The sequence below is a fragment of the Tachysurus fulvidraco genome, chromosome 11 (assembly GCF_022655615.1).
Source record: "Tachysurus fulvidraco isolate hzauxx_2018 chromosome 11, HZAU_PFXX_2.0, whole genome shotgun sequence".
Classification (NCBI taxonomy): domain Eukaryota; kingdom Metazoa; phylum Chordata; class Actinopteri; order Siluriformes; family Bagridae; genus Tachysurus; species Tachysurus fulvidraco.
In genome coordinates this window covers 325,986-334,576 of record NC_062528.1, presented here as the reverse complement: position 1 = coordinate 334,576, position 8,591 = coordinate 325,986, and the positions used below count along the sequence as shown (strand labels likewise).

Here is an 8,591-nt window from a genome sequence, read left to right as displayed (position 1 = left end):
AGCCCCTGGCACATATCTCTTATCCATATAACCACAATTACACACGTTAGTGTTTCTGGCCAGCTTGTGAAGATCTGCTGTGGTTTATTGTCAACGATGTCATGGAAATTATTCCACAGTCTCGTTCTGTGACATCTTGGCATATGGGAATTCAAATAAGATATGTGGGCTATAGGCTCAGTCAATGAGTGATGAGTGCAATAAACATTCTTTCAGTCAAATGATAAGAGATGAACTAAGACAGTGTAAATCTGAGATGACAGACGTGTCAGATGCTCAGCAGTAGTTAAGGACTGCAGTTCAGTGCAATTATTTTTTTACACTTTTTTCCCCTGTGTTACTTTGTACACAGATCCTACAATTTCTTGTCTTATATCTTCTACACATACGAGTATTATAAGGTAGATTTTGCCAAGCAGTAATAAATCTGTGCCTTGGTGTTTTATTCCTGTTAATTAAACTGTATTCAGCCCTATAAGATGGCAGCTTTTCTGCATTATTGTGAAATTAATATTCAAGATTAGTCATATCAACTTAATCAATATGCAAATGACTGACATGCCTAAATACACAATATGGCCAAAATACAAACCCGGCTCCATCATGACATGTTCCTGTACACGAAGCAGCGAAGAACTCGAGTGTCCTACACAGAGCCCTGATTCAACACCACTGAACACCGACTGAACCCCAGACCTCCACTAACATCAGTGACCATGGTGCACTTATTCTATATAAGAGTAGCTCAGTGTAATAGTACACAGGACAAGCTTTGTGACTGATACTGCTCATATATACCCAGGCTGAAATCTACTGAAATCACTGTTGTATGAACCCAGCTGTTATCTTTGGGGTCTCGGAGACACAAGGTACGCTTCAAATGCTTCAAAATACCTTTCATTAATTAGTTTCAGAGGTTCTGTACAGTGCCACGGTTTGTTCTGTGTTTACACTCGGATTGGTATAGAGATGAAATATGGAGAACCTTCCACAGTGTCCTTAAGAACATTTCATATCATAGGACTCAATGACAATGAGACAAGCAGACAGATAAGAAAAGGAATAAATTGGCAGCTATTAGGGATGTTTGGAGTAGGTAGGTTGAACAGTTGCCCCTGCTGAACAACCCCAAGCCCCAGTGTTACTCTTAATGAATGCCTTTTTTCCCTTCTGAGTGAGATGTCCCTTTCATCAGAATATATCAAACAAACCAGACAAATATAGCATCAAATTATGGGCTGCTTGACACTCAGAAGCTGTCGTGGTTCCTCCTGCCCAGCTGTAGTGTCTCAGGAGGCTGTAGACCCATCGGTGTCCATGCACCAGGGTCTGGGGGGAACAGGGTGTCTCCGTGCTTATGCATGGTGGCTGGGTGGTGGTTCATATTTCATTCGTTCAACAGTAAATTCATTTGGAAGGACACTTAGAATATTGTTTCAATATCTTTCATATAACATTATTACTGTTTTTTAGTTAAGGGACAAACTGATGCCGAAGATAAAGAAATTGTGTTGTTTTAAATAATACACTATTTTTGTCTGAATAATTTTAATATTATTCTACTATTTTGTAAAGAATTCTGTCACTTTTATGAACATCTAAAGTGTGTGAGAATGAATATGAACATATATGAAAGATAATCATATGAAAAAAAAGATTTCAAATCCTTAATTTCAGGAAATAATCTGAGACTCCAAAGATAAAGAATGTGATGTTTTATTCCTTTAATAACAGCAATGAAATGAAAGAAAACAGGAAAAAATAAAGATTCAGAGACAATAATCCAAAATGTGGAAATGTAAAAGTCTTCATTATGAGCCTGAGTCCAGCAGCTCATCTGAAGCTGAAGCTTTAATCCTGTTGTTTACTGCGGACTTTAACACACATCCTTTATTTTAGATGTAAATACACACACATGTTGTTGTTCCCTCGGAAACGTGTAAATCCAGTCCACGTCGCGCTGCCTGCGGAACACGACACGTTATTGGAGCTGTGAAGATGCCCGTTAGCGCGAGCGCGCGCACCACACGCCCATGAGACCGGACCGGAAAACGTCGCGTCTCGTGCGCACACTAACGCTTCGAGGACGTGCACTTTTTATGGACGTGACATCTTCGAGTCCGAGTAGTTAAAGATGGATCCGTGTTCTCCGGTGTGTCACGTAACCGAGAGCAGCTCGAAAACTATCATGTCTGCAAGGTGAGGCTGAATTCGAATTATTTACCGAATCCGATGCCGTGTTTAAACCGGATTTTCTAACTGAACTTGTTTTTCCTCCGGAATAAGTGGCATTATTACGCACACGTGTCGGGGAGAGGATTAATTACTGATTTAAGCGTGTAGCGGGCAGGTGTTTGGGTAAAGGTCGGGGAGAAACAAACACACACACACACACACACACACACACACACACCATGGATCTGGAGCTCATTGCGCTTTAACACGCAGTCTGAAGCGTAATCCAGTTTATTTTGGAAATGAGGGCAAACTGCCGTGTATTGAGGTGTGTGTGTGTGTGTATGTGTGTGTGTGTGTGTGTGTGTGTGTGTGTGTGTGTGTGTTTTACATGCCCCTGAATGCTGAGTAATGATCAATGCGCTATATTAAATCTGATCGCTCACTTGGGTATTTTAGACGCATGAGACCCAACAGCGCTTTTCTGGAGCCTTGTTTTTCTTCCTTATCCGTAGATTTCGGCTCGATGCGACTTTCATGTCACGCGTTTCAGTCACTTCTATGTTTAAATAAAACCCTTGGATTTCTCAGTGTTGGTTGGATCAGGGGTTAAAGGAGAACCCGAGGACGCGCCAGCGTTTCTATCACAGCATCTTGTTTTTACTGAAATGTCCTTTCAGTATCCGTCCTGTTCCCTTCATATGACGCCTTCTGGTCTTTTGTTTTAAAGAGAGATTTGTTTGGCTGTGATGATGTAGTAAAATGTCTCATTGTGACCACAGACAGGGGCCTTGGTGTTCCTGCAGACTCACAGCTCCTCTGCTGGGCTGAAGCTCAAAATGAAACATTCATGAGATGCTAAAATGACCAGGTGGTGTATGTTAACAAGCCTTTTCAACCCCCTTCATTGTCGTATCACTAAAACAGATGTGTAAGTTTATTTTGAGCATCATGTCTGGTGTGGGGACTCGGTATCAGCTCCAGGTTCGTACAGTATGAAACAGGACTAACTGGAATTCAGTGAAAATCTAGGACGCATTAATAAGTTAGAACATGACGCAGGTGAGTGCAGGGACCTGCTGACCATGGAGAAGTTCCTGATCGTTCAGCTCCACGCTTCCTCTGCTGGGGCCGGACGCTTTCATTTTGGTTCTATCATGTTGCTGTTTTTCTCATGTGGCTCATGTGTAAAAAATACAATACGCATTGAGTACATAAATAAATTAAAGTGCAAATACACCACAATAAAATAAATACACAGCACAATGAACATCAACTAGACTGAACACAGACAATCATTAACACAGTTTACCTCAGTAATCACGACTGGGGCAGATCAGATGTGTGAGATGAAGAAGGAAGTCTTTCAGAAGATATTTAAATAAGATAGAAAAGCATTTTTTATTTTTAGAATTGAAGATGGATCCTTCAGAAGCAGGTACTTCAGGTGATTCACTTATCTACCATTAGCAGGTAACATTAGCTGTACCTGGCTGCAGTGTTGTCTGTGACGGCTGTCTGTGACGTGTCTGTGACGTGTCTGTGACGTGTCTGTGACGTGTCTGTGACGTGTCTGTGACGTGTCTGTGACGTGTCTGTGACGTGTCTGTGACGTGTCTGTGAGCTCTGGGTTTGTGCCACATTGAGTATCATACAGCAGATTTACAGACCCAGGATCAGTGCATCACGTTTTGTAGATTTTAGTGATTTATGAGCTTAGAGGGCACAAATTTTAAGGGACGAATGGCGTCTAGACGCCGTAGCTGTTGACATCGTACCCAGTGTCCCGGGACTGTAACCATACCTAGATGGTTGTGATTGACTGTTACATGTTCATGTTCAACAGAACAAACTTCATCCATCACGTTGTGTTTTTACGCTACAGGAAGTGAATCTATTATGTTTTTTCTAAAAATAATCAGTGCTGCATCAATGAATCATTTGTTTCCATTTGAGTAGCTTTGTTCAGACTCAGTGGTTATATCAGTAGTGTGAATTATAAGCTGGAATTTGCTCATAAAGGTGTCGGAGCTGCTGGGGGTTTGTCAGAGACGCCGGTGTGTTGTCATGTAGTGTCTTTCCTCTGTAGATTACATTCACATGGTGTGAGATGACTAGCTAGAGGTGAGAATTTGATCCTGATCCCATCTTAAAGCAGGATTAATATTAGCTAGTATTATTTTTATTCTCTACCTTAGTGCAGTTCTCTATAAAGGACAGTTGTAAGAAGCATTTCTCTACACGTCCTACTGTGTATGATGCTGGTGTTGTAGACAAAGCCTGGATTCTGACTTGTTGAATTTGTCTATACATTTTACACCGAAGTTCGTTCTGGAAAAAATTCCAGCTCTGAATTTCTCTCTGCGATGTTTAACCAGACTAGTCGAGGGATCGCGCTCCGCTCCTCCATGCAGAACACTTTCAGCTTCTTTGTGGTGTTCTTGTTGTTTGTGTTCTCACTGCTTGAGTTCAGAAAGAAATGTCATTACAAAACAATGATTTTAGGGGGAAAAAACAGAGTATAGATTTAGCCATAAATAGATCTTGAAAGCTTTGTTTATGGCAAAGGCTGAAACTCTCTGAAGAGGAAACCAGGTTTAGTCAGAAGCTCCTGCTGAGCAGAAAATCAAGATCAATTCCAGGAGAGCCACAAAACGATGAACTAGCACAATGTTTTCTATTGTGTATCAGCGAGGGGAGGGGGAGGGGGAGGGGAGGGGGGGGGGGTTGGAGAGAGGCGGAATGGAGGAGGGGGAGGGGGATCTAACATTGGGGGAGGAGGATCTATTAGGGACAAAATTCTGTTTGCTCTTTTTTTTCTATAAAATAGTGTCCTGGTATTAAATATGGTGCAGCTGCTGCATGAGCAAAACATCTGACTATTCAGTCGGTCTGAGGGATCTGATGATGATGATGATGATGATGATGATGATGATTATCATTATGATATAAACATCCTGACATGGACTCATGTCCTGTCTACAAACACAATGTTTTATCCTTCATCTGTACCTGTGGGTTCCTCAGTAAGGCTTCATAACTGTGACCTTGATGTTTGTCCTGCAGAATCCACGGATCAGTGTGAGATTTCTAGGACAGTAACCTGTACAAACTCCTTCTCCATCAGCTCCATAGACCTTTAATAAAAAGTCCTACTTCCTGTAAAATGAGCTGTGGTGTCTGACGGCACTCACATCTTGTTGTCAGTGTGGTTTAATGGTCTTTAACATGTCAGTGTCATGATTTCTAAATGTACCTCAGGCCCAGATGTAAAAGATGATGGACCTGCTCTGATAGGAAGCTGGAGAGAAGCTAACCCAGTGATGACCTGTGTGCAGCGCATACAGCAGCAGCCTCCGTCTAGAACGTTGGATCAGTGCTCAGAATGTGTGAAGCTTCCTGTGGGAGAAGCTCCGTGTTGTGGTCCGACTGGTGGCTTTGTAGCTAGGTTTCTTGTTTGTGTATCTGAACCTCGGTAGCCAGGTGCTACCAGTGTATCCATGGCAACCAAATATATGATCACCCTTAGCAACCAGAGTAGAGCAATTTGAGTGATGAAAATTCACTGATATTCTGAGCTCAGCTTTCGTTTATTCCCATTGGGATTGGAATGAAGTTTATCATCATTTCTTGCCTTGTTGCATGGAACACATAAGTTGTCCGATTTTTACATTATCATACACACCCCGTCGCTGCCGGGCTACATGCTGTCACTCATCAGCTCTATACAACACTGGTTTCAGTCCTTACCGGAGTTCTCCTTCACTCTGTGTCCTTCACTACATTTTAAACATCTCCCCATGCTGTATGTCACTCTCATTAGTTCCCTCAGCACTGAGTGAACTCTACACATGTCTGCTGCTGGTCTTGGACTTACTGCCTCATGTGACATCTACAAGGTCGGACTTTCCTCTGAAGTTTACGGCTCCACACCACACAGTGAAAATCTCATCAGAAGCTCCGACTCCACAGAAGGAGCTCTCACATTCTCACGGCTGCTTTTGGTGACAGGAGCACATTTCTAACCAGGGTGGGTTTTGTTCCCCCTTCACCGAACCGTCTGAGCTGCTTCACCTCTCTGCACCCTGCCGATCTGCTCCAAGGAGATTTTAACATTAATACAGAGAATGTGTTTAACTGCTGATCCCCGAATCTCCTGAGGCTTAGACATCTCCCGTGTCTGTCTGGTGCTCACACTGTGGATATCGTGTCCTCTCTGGGTTTCACCTCCGCAGTAGGATTATAAAGCTGCTCCGCATGATCGACCTTTTCCTCATGCAGGTCGACTCACACCACGTTGCGTTAAGATGCCAGTGGAGCTCCGTGTCACGCCTCGTATTAAGACCTCGTTCAGTTCCTTATTAAAAGCATTGTCTTGTTTTTCTCACACAGAATAAACTCCACAGAAGACCATAAAATGACCCAAACACACGTTTTACACTGAACACTGAGATAAACTACGAGAACCAACACAAGGAAACTGTCCATTGTTCAGTTATTCCATCTGATACGTCACTACAAACTGAACCAGAAGCAGCTTATTAAAGATGAAGGACCTTTAGCTTCTATAAAGGTTTAGCAGTGTGAGCTCTTCTTTTACTCCTGTCTGGGGTCTCATTTCCTCTCCATGTCTGTCACAAACATCTAACCTGCTGTGGAGAGAACATCTACTTCTCCAGTGGAGAGAAGAACTTCATCTGCTTCTGATATTCTGTTCTATAATTCTGTACAGATTTGCTCGTTACAAACTGAGGGACATTTTCACAGGATACAGGCAGAGAATGGGTGTGGCCATGAAGAGAAGGGGTGTGGCCATGAAGAGAATGGGTGTGGTCATGAAGAGAATGGGCGTGACAGAGAAGAGAAGGGGTGTGGTCATGAAGAGAATGGGTGTGACAGAGAAGAGAAGGGGTGTGGTCATGAAGAGAATGGGCGTGGCAGAGAAGAGAAGGGGTGTGGTCATGGATAATGGGCGTGTCAGAGAAGAGAATGGGCGTGACCGAGAAGGGATGTGTTGAACTACACTTTAATTGTTATACATTAAATAGATCTTTCCCTTTCCCTCTCTCCCTCTCTCTCTCTCCCTCTCTCTCTCTCTCTTTCACTTTCCCTCTCTCTCTCTCTGCCCTCTCCCTTTCCCTCTCTGTCTCTCTCCCTCTCTCCCTTTCCCTCTCTCTCCCTCTCTCCTTCTCCCTCTCTCTCTCTCTCTCTCTCTCTCTCTCTCTCTCTCTTTCACTTTCCCTCTCTCTCTCTCCCTCTCTCTCTCTCTCTCTTTCACTTTCCCTCTCTCTCTCTCTGCCCTCTCCCTTTCCCTCTCTGTCTCTCTCTCTCTCCCTCTCTCCCTTTCCCTCTCTGTCTCTCTCTCTCTCCCTCTCTCCCTTTCCCTCTCTCTCCCTCTCTCCTTCTCCCTCTCTCTTTCCCTTTCCCTCTCCCTCTCTCCTTCTCCCTCTCCCTCTCACTCCCTCCCCCCTCTCTCCTAATCTCTCAATATCTCCCCCTCTCTCCCTCCCCCCCCCCCCCCCCCCGGTTACCCACACAGATGTCTAACACACCATAATATCACTGTGAACATAAAGAGGAAATGAAGGTGTCTGAGAGGTTTATATTCCCCGAGGCTCCATCACCTGAGGCAGTGAGGAATATTCTCTCGCCTCTCAGTCGGCTTGTTCTCCTCAGGACACGTCCTCCTTCACACTGATCGGTTTTCTTATGAAACCTTTAGCTGAGCTTCTGTAAATGTATTCATGACCTAATAGAAATGTCTGTCCTCCTCAGATCCGGGAGATTCTCTGCTTTCTGTCTGTAGAGAAGTTTAAAATGATCAAACACCAGGAGCTTCCACTAACGACCTGAAGTCTTCTCCTCAATACGTCCTCCTTCACTGTGACCAGACTGATGGGTGTCTCTGCGTGTGTGTGTGTGTGTGTGTGTCTTTGTGTGTGTGTGTGTGTGTCTTTGTGTGTGTGTGTGTGTGTCTTTGTGTGTGTGTGTGTGTGTGTGTCTTTGTGTGTGTCTGTGTGTGTGTGTGTCTTTGTGTGTGTGTGTGTGTCTTTGTGTGTGTGTGTGTGTGTGTGTGTGTCTTTGTGTGTGTGTGTGTCTTTGTGTGTGTGTGTGTGTCTTTGTGTGTGTGTGTGTCTTTGTGTGTGTGTGTGTGTGTGTCTGTGTCTGTGTCTGTCTCTGTCTCTGTGTGTGTGTCTGTCTCTGTCTCTGTGTGTGTGTCTGTCTCTGTCTCTGTGTGTGTCTCTGTCTCTGTGTGTGTGTCTGTCTGTGTGTCTGTGTGTGTGTCTGTCTGTGTGTGTGTGTGTGTGTGTGTGTGTCTTTGTGTGTGTGTGTGTGTGTGTGTGTCTTTGTGTGTGTGTGTGTGTCTTTGTGTGTGTGTGTGTGTCTTTGTGTGTGTCTTTGTGTGTGTGTGTGTC

General features: G+C 43.9%; 1 protein-coding gene across 4 annotated transcripts in view; it reads left to right on the top strand.

Annotated features, from left to right (window-relative positions):
* The first annotated feature begins 1,693 nt into the window (after positions 1–1,693).
* The window catches only part of zgc:172282 (leucine-rich repeat and fibronectin type III domain-containing protein 1-like protein), a 37,555-nt gene continuing 30,657 nt past the window's right edge, over positions 1,694–8,591 (top strand). For 3 of the 4 annotated variants that reach the window (XR_007144396.1, XR_007144397.1, XM_047820756.1), the window contains exon 1: positions 1,695–2,199. The gene's annotated coding sequence lies outside the window, so the exon portion shown is untranslated. Of the gene's footprint in view, positions 2,200–8,591 lie in introns of all 4 variants that reach the window. The other variant, XR_007144398.1, reaches the window with a different exon arrangement.